The sequence below is a fragment of the Callorhinus ursinus genome, unplaced genomic scaffold (genome assembly GCF_003265705.2).
Source record: "Callorhinus ursinus isolate GAN/ISIS: 27379988/994484 unplaced genomic scaffold, GSC_fseal_2.0 scaffold12, whole genome shotgun sequence".
Lineage (NCBI taxonomy): Eukaryota > Metazoa > Chordata > Mammalia > Carnivora > Otariidae > Callorhinus > Callorhinus ursinus.
In genome coordinates, this window is record NW_027397074.1 from 71,344,901 (window position 1) to 71,356,926 (window position 12,026).

General features: G+C 44.6%; 1 protein-coding gene across 2 annotated transcripts in view; it reads right to left on the minus strand.

The window, feature by feature from the left end:
• The window catches only part of PLXNA4 (plexin A4), a 573,332-nt gene that overhangs the window by 469,452 nt on the left and 91,854 nt on the right, over positions 1–12,026 (minus strand). Inside the window, exon 2 of one of the 2 annotated variants that reach the window (XM_073899214.1) lies at positions 9,089–9,167. The exons of the other annotated variant lie outside the window; for it this stretch is intronic. The gene's annotated coding sequence lies outside the window, so the exon portion shown is untranslated. The remainder of the gene's footprint in view (positions 1–9,088; positions 9,168–12,026) is intronic. 2 annotated transcript variants of the gene reach the window in all.

The following is a 12,026-nucleotide window of genomic DNA, read 5'->3' on the forward strand; positions in this document are numbered from 1 at the left end:
GGGAGGAAGAGAAGGGGATCCACGTGAGAGGTGAGCTTGCCAGGATCTGACAACTGATTGAATGGGAAGTGGATGTTGGGGAGATGGCTGAGGTTTTGAGCCGGGATGACTGGAAAATTGATGGTGTCCTTCACATAGATGGGAGGGGAATGGAAGGGGGAGCAGGTCTCTAAGGGAAAATGATGCTGCATTATGCACAGACATGAGTTCTCGGCCTCTCTGCCCTGGCAGGGACTGTGGGCACATGGGGCAGCCTGCCCCTCTGGCTGAGTGTGGGACACGGTGGCCAGGCTCCTCCTGCCCATCCACAGACTGCCAAGAGTACTTTGGTCTGGATGGTTCCACAAGGACTCTGGACTATAGGGTTTCATCTCCTGGTCTGCTAATGGTTTGGGATACAACAGTCATTTCTGGTGTTTACTTTCCGATCTGTCTTCTGACACTTTCTCTCCACACCTCTCCCACTGGAGCCTGCCCCTTATTCCCTGTGCCAATCTCCCCCTCTGTGGTCCTTCTCCCCTTCTATTCATGTCCCACAGTTGGGAGACCCTATTTTAGCCAGAGGAAGAAAACCTAGTACACGCTGTCCACATCAGCCTCTAGCAACGTGTTCACAAATGTTCATGCACACGCACACACATACATATGCACATGCATTGATTTTCTCTCATTCTCTCTACACCAGCCAGATTTTGTAACATTGTTCCCCCAGAGTGAACTTTTCAAAGATTTTCAGCCACTCCAAAGAAAGCAATGGCAGATAACGGGGAGATTCCGGGACACCTGGGTGACTCAGTCATGATCTGCCTTCGGCTCAGGTCATGATCCCAGGGTCCTGGGATGGAGTTATGAGTCGGGCTCCCTGCTCAGCGGAGCGTCTGCTTCTCCCTCTGCCTGCCGCTCCCCCTGCTTGTGCTCTCTCTAGCAAGTAAATAAATAAAATATTTTTCAAAAAATAAAAAGATAGCAGGGAGATTCCCTTGGCTCTCCAGACTGAGGCAGCATTCTCAACCTGACACTGACTGCCACTGTACACCCAGTGTGTCCACACCAGGCACCATGTTCAGGAATGTACACTCAGCCAAACCCTACCCTATCTTGGCCTCTGCAATCTACGGATCTTTGGGGGATCAATCTTAGAAGGAAGTTCTATGATTTCATAGCCAAGGAAACTGAGTCACCTCAGGTTTAAGGGCTCTAGGCCCTATTTTCAAAGAGCCTTCACCACCCACAACATAAGGATCTCTGGGTCCTATTCTCTGGCCCCGTGGTCCTCAAACATTTTTGATTGCTTGTCCCATTTATAAAACTTTTTTGAGCATCCACCCCCAGCATATGCATATTTATTTACTTATAAATTATAATCGTGTAAAACTACATATACATTATGCACCTTATAAATAGACATACTCATTATAATAGATATAATAGACACACTCAAAAAATAGAAATTTACAAAGGAGAGGATAAAGAGTAAATATAGCTGGAAGTTCCACCATGTTCTTTGCACAGCCAGCGGCTCATCCTGTGCCCCTCCTGGGTGCATGCCCGCTTTGAAGACTCACTGCGCCCACCCATCAGCCTTCTCACAGTGTCCTCTCTGTGGCCAGCATTGCTGCTACTCACCAATATTCTCAGCCCCTTTCCCTTCCAGATACACAGTAGGAGGATTGCACTCCCCAGCCCTTGAAGGTAGGGGTGGCGACATGAGCTGCATGACCAATAAATGGCTCACTTCGCTCGGGGGCATGGAGAACCATGATTCTCCATGTCCTCTCCTCTCTTAGCCACAACAAAGCCTGAAGCCTCATGTTCAAATGCGGTGTCATGAGATGGTCATCCAGGGTCCCTCAAGGGGCTACAATGGGGAGACGCTGTGGAACCATGTTGTATTTGAGGCTTGGGAGTTGCCCATTACTACAGCACAAACTAACTTATCCTGACTAATACCTTCTGTGAATGAAGAACCAGATGCCATCGCAATTGTGGGTTTGTCTCTGAGGATGGGTCTCTCCCAACTCACACTGCCCAAAGGGTGCTCCTTGGCGATGACAGCCAGCCAGAGTGCCGTGGAGGGGGTATAGCAGGGGACGGGGTGTGGGATGGGTCAGGATTCAAGAGTTTGATGCACAAACCTGGAGACCAGGTAGGCAGCACATGGGCAGCCTTGCCCAGGGATTGATGAGCAATTTCCACTCTGATCCAAAAGCCATCCCTAAACTGTGGGCTGAAGACCTCCAAGCCAGAGAGTAAAAAACGACTCTGTATCCCTGGTTTCTGCACGTCCTGTGTCTTCCTAACAGAAAGGAGTCCGATTTCAGGCAAACACGTAAATCCTCCTCTTTTAGGCTACTCTTTTGGCTCCTAAGGCAGTGGATCTCTGTCTTTAAGAAATTTTCAGGGGAATTGAATTGGAAGAGTACCTATTTCACTGAAGCTACCTCTCCATTGACTCTAAAACATTAGCAGCCCATTTCCCACCTGCCTCCCATGTTGGCTAATGTGAGGACCACTACTGAATTACAGCATGGGATCCCAAGTGGTTAAGAAGAGGAGATTATGAATTTGGAATTCTCTTTTAAACTTGACTTACGGCTTTATATACTGGTCCAGCTAGCCTAACGGAGACGAAGTAACAGTAACTTATACTGGATAGAATTCATGTTTTTCTGCAGGTCTCAGGCTGGCCGGGCAACTCTGCCGCACAATATTGTTTCCAGTTCATTCTACCCTTCTCCTCTGCCCCCTTTACCACTAAGCTTCCATTTCATGGTCGAAGGTGGCTACTCCAGGTACCACTCCCAGGTCCACTCTCCAGACAGCAGGAATCGGAGAAGGAAGGTGCACCCCTCATCTCGGGGGCATTACCGGACACATCACTTCTGCTCAGATTGTATGACTAGAATTTAGTCACATAGCTGAACTTAAGCCGCCAGGAAGGCTGGGAAAACGTAGTCTCTGGCTGGGCAGGCACCGGACCTGCACTGCTGGTCTGAGCGCTCACCCAGGGCAGGGTAGACAGGGTGGAGGTGGGAGGAGAGGCTTCCTGAAGCAGGCTACCAGGCACACTCGCAAGTCAGAGCTGCTGCTTGTGTGCTAACCCATTTCCTCTGTGTCCCGCCAGGTGAAGCTTCCCAAACCCAGACGTGGAGTTCATTCCGTTTACACTTGTATCCCCACGCTCTGGCGCTTAGTAGGTGCTTAATAAATACTTACGGACCAAGTGAATGAACAAGCGATTATGTGAAAGGACAGTAATTATCAACCCAGGACTCTCCTCTGCCTGTCCCTCCCTACGACCCTCTGGCTTTTTGCCTCCCCCTGCCTGTGCTGCAGTCTTCCTGGCTGTCTCCTCCCGTCCTCTCTAGGCCAGGGACCCTGTGGCCAGACTGCTGCTTTGCTGCTTTGGACTTTTGTGACGCACGGCTGGGAGGAGGAGAGGAAGGGAAAAGCAGCAGAAGGCTGAAGTTGCAGGCACCGTTGTGTAGTAAATGTATGTGTGCGAGAAGCAGCTAGGAAGGAAAAGGAGATCAAAGAAGCATCACTGACAAAGTAAGAAATGCAGGAAGAAGACACAAATTATTTGGGAAATAAAATTTGTTAGACTGTTTCTGCGACCCAGACCCTGCCTGGTCACTAGGCCAAGCTGTGGTTCAGAGCGAGAATGACTCAGAACACCAGGAAAATGGCAGAGAAGCATGCATCCCAGAAAACCTTCTTAACAGGGATTCTGCCTGCTTCGAAATCCTTGCAAAAATCAACAATCTGACAAAAGATTGGAGTAAATGGCAGTGGCTTTCAAATGTGTTCAGGTAGTTTCCCAGCCTAGAAATCATGATGTCCTCTGTAGAGCCCCCTGAGATATTTATGTTTTTAATTCCATTTTATAAAACAACAATTTTGGTAGAAGACAGCATGATTATACCCTACGTATGAAATATAATATCACAACCAGGCAAACACATCCAAAAAGATTAGTTGTCAAACTAAACAGAAAAAAAAAAACGATTTCTGTATCTTTCGGTTACAGCTCATTCGCCACAGGCTCACCTTTACTGCTGCCGTCTGTGCTCGCCGGTAGAGAAGCCATATCAAAAAGCGAAGGAAAAGTATATGGGAGGAAACTGAAAATGGAGACGATTCTACGTGTTAACTAAATGTTTTCCGTAAGTGAGGAGAGTGTTGCTAGACCGTAAGCTCCACATGGGAAGTGGCATGACTGTCTTATTCATTGCTGTTTCAATTCCTAATCCAGGGGCTGATGCTGACATATTCTAGAAGCATGCGTAAGCAACTCTCATTTTAGCTATGGAATCTCTTGCTTCAACAGGAAGGGTCATTTGAAAATGACTGGACAACAGCAACACCACTTGTCCCAGTTTTTCTTGAGAAGTTCTTCTTCTTGATAAACATACTCCAGGCTACAGGGCCCCAGTAGCTCCTGGGGGTCCTAAAAGATTGGATGACACACTCAGTGTGCATGAGGTCCTAAACCTAAGAACTCTTACGATTTTGGAAGTGACCCTGGATACGTGGCCTGCTTCTGAGTAGAATTTGTGTATATGTGTGTGTGTGTGTGGAGGGGGGTCCTTATTGTTTTGCTTAGTTTTTGTTTCTTTGTCTAAGATCTTAAAACACTGAGATAACAATAAAACACAACAAATAACATTGCTTACTTGTGAAGTCCAGTATACTTGGGTTTTTAATTTTCCTTATTTGATTTCTTTATTTTTAGTGATTTATGTTTTTAAAGATTTATTTATTTATTTGAGAGAGACAGAGACAGAGAGCATGAGCAGGGGTAGGGAGGGAGGGGCAGAGGAAGAAGGAAAGAAGCCGACTCCCGCTGAGCACAGAGCCCAATGCGGGGCTCAATCCCACGACCCATGAGATCATGACCTGAGCTGAAATCAATTGTCAGACGCCCAACTGACTGAGCGACCCAGGGGCTCCATTAGTAATTTATTTTTAATTACATAAGTAGTCCATTAATGATGCTTTACAATGATTAAAATCCAAACAATAAAAAGTAAAGTCCCCTTGATTACCACCTCACACCCATGCAAAGTAACTTTTCTCTGGTTTGTAACCTTTCAGACTTCCCTTTATACTTTTACGTACAAATGTATATGTACACAGAGGCATCTATAGTTTTATCTGGTTCTTGTTTTTATTTCTGTAAATGGTATACTATGGGACCTCTCACTCCGTGACTTGGTTTTTGCTTTTGGAATAGCTCTTAAAGTCCTCATCATGTTCATCCACATAAATCTACCTTATATTTTTCACCATTCATGCTATATTCCACAATACAAGCGTATTATACAAGATAGCTTATGTCCCTAGTTCCCTACTCCTGGACATTGAGATGGTCTGTAATCTTTCGGTCTATGTACATTGCTGGCAATTGGCATCTTATTTATGCTTCACTGTATACATATGAGAGGGTTACTCCAGGAAAGACAACGAGAAATGGAATTGCTGGGTCATAGGGCATACACGCAGACAAATAACTCTCCAAAGTGGTTGCACCAGCTTACTTTGCCACAAGCACTGTAGGAGAGAGCCCATCTCCCTAAGCACCTGCTACCATCATTAAAGTTTAAGATGATGGCCTACCCAACCACTGAAAACAGTCTCCCACTGTTGCCTCATTTTGCCCCACCGCGTTTTGAAGGCAGGAGATCAGCTCCATTGCTGCTATTTAAGACAGCTGTCCTCCCTCTGCTTTATTTCTTGCCCCCTGCTACACAGGAGACAAACCTAAGCAGGGGGCAGTGGGAGACACAGTTAGCCGTCCACCAAATCTTTTGTCCTGGGCACACAGTTGGACTACAGTGTGTTCTAGACATGAACCCCTAAGTGGGGTGATGTGTACCACTTCCCAGCTGGCCTGTACAACTCTTCCTCGTGCTACCTTCCATGCTCTTTTCCCCTCCACTGGCTTGATGCAAATAAGCACGGTGAGCCTAGAAGCTAACTTGAAGATGGTGGTACTGTAAGAGGAAAGACGCCCGGATCCTTCAATAACTATTTGGAAAAGGGATATCCACCAATCCCAAGACTTGTTTCAGATTTAATGTGAACAAGAAACAAAATTCAAGTATGTTTGAGAATTTGGGGGTTTATTACAACAGCCATCAGTATAGAATGCTAATACAGTGTAGCGAGCATTAACTCATTAAAATGGTCACAGGTGCAAAAAAAAAAAAAAAATTAGGGAACAGTTCCCTGGCAGATATTTGGGGATATCTCCCAGGGCAGACTATTCCCAATGGAAAAATCTCTAAATAATTAGGAGCTAGCTGAAAACAAAAAACCCTAGATGTTTCACAATCTGGCTAGCAAAGGGATTTCATCCATGTTCTGGGTCCTGCTGCAGCCCTAGAAGGACCACTTCCTGGGGAGACTCTGGTTGTAGGTCAGCACTTGCCTAGGGGACTCTTTTCACTTGGAAATTCTCTGTCAGTTACAGAGTCTCGACACTGCAGAATTGCTTCATCTGAGGTCAAAGACTACCCAGAATGCCATTTGCTATTAGAATGACACCCAGGAGCTTGGGGCCAGGGGTGAAGCTACCACATGGTTTACCAAGTTACCTGTTGAAATTGACTGTCTATGGAAAAGAGAAATTGCCTTACATAGAGTCCTACCCAACAATTCCTGTGAAGCAAACCAGTCCCAGCAGGGTGGCTGTCAAAACTATTTGTGCAGGTTATTGTCCTATGGCTATAAGAGGAAACCAGCCCATCCCGCCAGGAGACTTGTCTCCCACCCAGCCCCTTCCCCATTCTACGTCAGAGCAGAAATGAAAGAATTCGTATCCTGGTTTCATTCCAATAGTGGCAATACTGAGAGGAGAGGAAAGAAACTTTGAAAGAGGCTCACTCATGAGTCAGATGTAAAAGTTAGAAAGGGTCAAGAAACCGGACTGTCCACCTCCTTCCACAAAAGCAGCAGTGTTCAAACAATCAACTCAAGCAGGAAAAGAGAAGCAAACCTGGCTGAAGGCAGGGAGGGAGGCATAGAGTCCCCTCAGCCATTGAATTTCTCCCTGGGATCCTTGGGCTCACAGAGCACAGTTTGAAAAACACTTCTCTGTAGGTCCTTCCAGATGGCCCATCCAAAGGTCTAGTGGGAAGCAACCCCAGAGCATGCAGCAGCACCCCAAAGGTGGTGGCATTTCTGGATGTGGGAATTTTAATAGTCCATAAGACATGAGGGCAGAGACTTTGTTGCATTTTGCCTATTGTATTCCGAGTACTGGGCTCATCATGGAGCACAGAGTAGGATTTAATATCCAGGGAATGAGGGAATAAAGGAAGTTTGGTCTTCACATTGCAACCAGCAACAGTTATAGCATATTAGCCACATAGCATTTTACAGTTTACAAAGCACTTTCAGAACCCGCTGTGACATAGTCAAGACAGTGATTATCATTCTTTTATTGGCAACAGTTTCAGAGAGGTTAGGTAACATGTTAAATGTCACACAGCTAGTCAAGGGCAGTTGCAGGACTGGAACCTCATCTTTAGCTCCAAGTGCCAGTGCTATTTCTACTACCCTCACCACTGAGATTCTTAGATGCTCCTACTTTAATGGCTGTAACCATTTGTGGGGATGGTGGTGTAATCTTTATTGGGATCGTAGCAATATGCAAAGCATATGAAAACCCCAGTTCATGACCATAAGCACAAGCCTTTTGAATAGCTGTCATGGCTTCAGGCTCCGTCTCTACACTGAGGAGGGCAATCCTTGCTCTAGAACACAGATTACAGATCCCACACCAAATAGTCACCCTAAATGTTCATGCCAGGGAATTCCAGGGGCATGAAGAGTATGGGATGAAAGTTGGTTTCATGACCTGGAAACAAACTCAAACTCCAAGTCCTCCTTCATATGGGAAGTTACGACGGGGAGTTATTCAGTCTTGTAAGGAAACATGAGTCTGGAAACTACAATTCCTTGGTCTGGTATAAGTCATAAATTTGGTCCACAACTCACAGGTTGCTGGTTTGGCGTTTAGCCACCTAAAAGTTAAACCCCAGTCCCCACCTGCAAATTGTCAAAGGATACCCTATTTAGGTTCACCATAACCTGCCACCCTGTCTTAGAATCACCTTCACCATAAACCCTCAGAAATTCACCTACCTCTAAGTCAGTCCATAAACAAGCATGAGCAATAAGTATGTCCAGAGAGGCTAGTGTAAAAGAGAACATATAGCCCAAGTCAGGGGACTTTATTCTATTTCTGTGTTGCCCGATTTATTCTTCTTGTATAACATAGATAAAATAACTCCTTCGCATGAATAGCCAATGCTATGAATGCATTTTCACATGCAGAAAACTGAACCCTAACAAGAAAGCAGCATATTTGGTCTTTCCTTCTTTCATTCTTCAAATTCCTCTTCTACTTACTTTTTCATCTCAAAAGCGAGGGCTAGGCAATTTACAAGAAAGACCAATGATGGGGTGTAGACCAATGATTTAAGCCCAGGAGAGGTTGGGGGTTGCTGAATTAAGCCTCTCTGGACTGAGGATTAAATGACCACATAATAAAAGACACTCCCCACCGTAGCACAATGCTAAAGTTTGAAGGAGCAGAGTTATGATGATCAGGGGATCCCTAACTTTGCTTTTTGACTTTGGTGGCCCTTCATCACAACCACCTCCCTGCCAATGTACATAATCTGAACTTATCTCCAATAAAACTGGATAATTCTACAATATTTTAATGTATTTCCCCTTTCTCTGGGCATCATCTTTTCACAATTTTCAAGGATCTTGCAGAGCATCTGTTGCATCCAAACGCCAAAAAGAACACCATGGAAGGTGGAAACAGGTTGGAAGCAGAAATGGGGTGTGTGAAGTCTTATCAGTTAGAGACCTGAGATCCCTGTCTGTTCATTAATCAGTTGCAATGGGCATGTGTGTTTTTTATGCCCAGCACTATGCTAGGTGCTGTGGAATATATAGAAGTAAAACAATTTGTCGTATCAGGGAGCAAAAGGCTTGCACTCTCATTGAGGAGGCCAGATACAAGAGAAAATAATAGGAACAGTACATTGCATCAACAGCAAATACCTACATGTGTTATATACTCAGCACCAGTGTCTTCTCTAGGTACTGGGATATAGACAAAAATCCCTGCTCTTGTGGCATTTACCCTGTAGTAGGAAATATAATTTAGGGTTTGATTATGGAGGTCAGAAAATAAAAGTCATCTGTAATTAACAGAAGAGATCTGAGTGGGCTGAGGTAGAAACTTCAGGTAGACCTCCCTCCCCACAGGCCTCTCTATACCCAAACTGAATCTATCACTTCTTCTCTTATATTAAAGACCCTCTTTCTGTGAACTCAGTCACCATCACTATCCACCCAGCCTTACAATCAAACAACCTGGAGGTATACCAGATGGTCCTAGTGCACTTCTCCTTCCTTTCACTCACTGAAGGCAATCAATTAGCATGTCATGTAGATTTTATCTCCTAATTGCCTCCAAAATCTGTTCCCTCCTTCATATTCCCACTGCCACAACCTAGTTTGAGCTTTCATCATTTCTTACGTTCTATAGGAAGGGAAGTAATGGACACTTTCATACAGAGTCCAGATTCCCCTTCCAGGAAGGCCTTATTGCCTCTGCTCTGGGAATGCTGTGGGTGCCCCACCCGCTTGGGGTTAAGCCCCTCCGAAGTTGCTTCAGCTGCAGAGGGAACTGTCTTATCTAAGCCTCATCTATCCCAGCCCGACCCAAGACAATTCTCAAGGGCTGTTCTAGCTCCAGAGCTCCCCATGGGATCAGCAGAGGCTGTTCTTGCAGCACGACATTTTTCTCTGCCCACTCCCACTTCTGTCCCTTCCCTTCCACAGGTGTCAGTACCAACAACCCTCCTCAATAAATAGCCTGCATGCCGGAACCCAACCTGTGATACCCAGATAATTGCAGTGGCTTCTACTACCTTCTCTGCTTCTACTTAACGCTTTACCAATCCCATCTCTGAATATCTCCAAAAAGTGATATTTATGATTTTTTAAAATTTAACTTTTCCCTTTATCCAAATGCTACAAAGTTTCTGAAATTAAATGTTACTCAAGACTTGCAATGAAGAATGGCATTTCCTTCCCCACCCATCATCATCTTCTGGTATTCACTTTAATATTCCTGAATAATCTACTTATGTTTCTATTTGTTGATGCTTTTGATCTTTAGATATTTATTGATGTCCTACCATGGAAGATGAGAGTTTAGATCTTTAAGACACACACACACACACACACACACACACACACACACACACACACACACACTTTCCCCCTCTTCATTTTCCCAAGATTGTTATATCACAATTTTCATTGTTTTTGTTGTTTTGACTCTGTAGCATCATTCACAGCTGATCCGTGTGGTTACATTTCTTTTCCTGTACGGGTTTTTTGTTTTTCCTGGAATAAATAATTGCCATGTTTTCTTATTTGCTTGTTTTTTATGTACCACTCACTAATTCCACTCCAAACTTTCTACCAGAATGTCTCTTTTCGGTATGTTTAAACACATCTGGTAATCAATCCACTCAATATTTTTCTTCTTGGAGACTTCCCTCATAAAACTCTTTCTTCTTCTTCCAAAATAGACTGAAGCTCTCTAATCCCACTCAATTACCCTCATCCTTGTGGAGTACATTTTATAGTAGCTTCCCAATAAAGGATATACAGGAGATGATTTGTTAAGATTTGCATTCCTGAAAATTTCTTCTATCTTATTTTAGAGTTCCCCCAGAGAAACAGAACCAACAGGAGTTTTTTGTTTGTTAATTATGAGATATAGGCTCACAAAATAATGGAGGCTGAGAAATCCCATGATCTGTCATCAGCAAGCAGGAGGCCCAGGGAAGCTGGTAGCATAATTCCAGTCCAAACCTGAAGGCCCAAGAACTAAGAATGCAGATGTCCAAGGGCAGAAGATGGATGTCCCAGCTCAAGAAAGAGAGAAAATTCAGCCACCTTCTACCATTTTGTTCTGTTCAGGCCCTCAACAGACTAATGATGCCCACCAGCATTAGTGAGAAAGATGATCTATACTCAGTCTGTGGATTCAAATGTGAATTTCATCTGAGACACCTTCACAGACACACCTAGAAACAATGCCTTGCCAGCTATCTGGGCATGCCTTAGCCCACTCGAGTTGACACATAAAACTAACCATCATGTATCCTCATCTTCATACCTCATACATAGAGGTAGTTTGGCTGGGTATGGAATTCTAGGTTCAAGATTCTGAAGTCATGGCTCCATAGTCTTTCAACTCCTAACGTTGATGAGAAGACCCATAGCATATTGACTCCTGTTCTTTAATATTATCTCCCTCCCTCCCTCCTTTCTCTCCCTCTGTCTCTCTCAGCTTTTATGTTCTTTGTCTATGGCATTTTGAAAGTTTATGACATTCTATCACAGCATATCTTAGTTCAGGTTTCCATAAGTAACACCATAGACTTGGTGACACAGACAATAAAAATGTATTTTCTCACAGCTCTGAAGACTGGGAGTCCAAGATCAAGATTCCTGGTGAGATTTCTCTTCCTGGCTTGCAGAAGGTCACCTTCTCACTGTGTCCTCACCTGGCCTTCCTTCCGTGTGCATGTGGTGGGGAGAGCCTGAACTCACCGGTGTCTCGTCTCATAAGGATTCTAGTCTTATCAGAGTAGGGCCCCATCCTCACAACGTCACTTAACTTTAATTACCTGTTAAAAGCCTGCATCCAAATGCACTCACATTGGGGGTTAGGGCTTCAACCTATGAATGGGGAAGGGGGGACACAATTCAGTCCATAGCACACAATTGACACTGGAGGACCTGAAAGGATGCCATTACCTCTTATTCCTGGCTCTTTCCACAAACCAGTTTGCTTCTTCTTGGTTTCTTCCCAATACCACTTCAGCTTTCTCTGTACTGGTAAGTCATTTGTCACAGCCCACTACTTTCCAGCTGCCACAAGTTTGTAGACTTCTTCTGCCTTTTGTCATCTCCTCTCG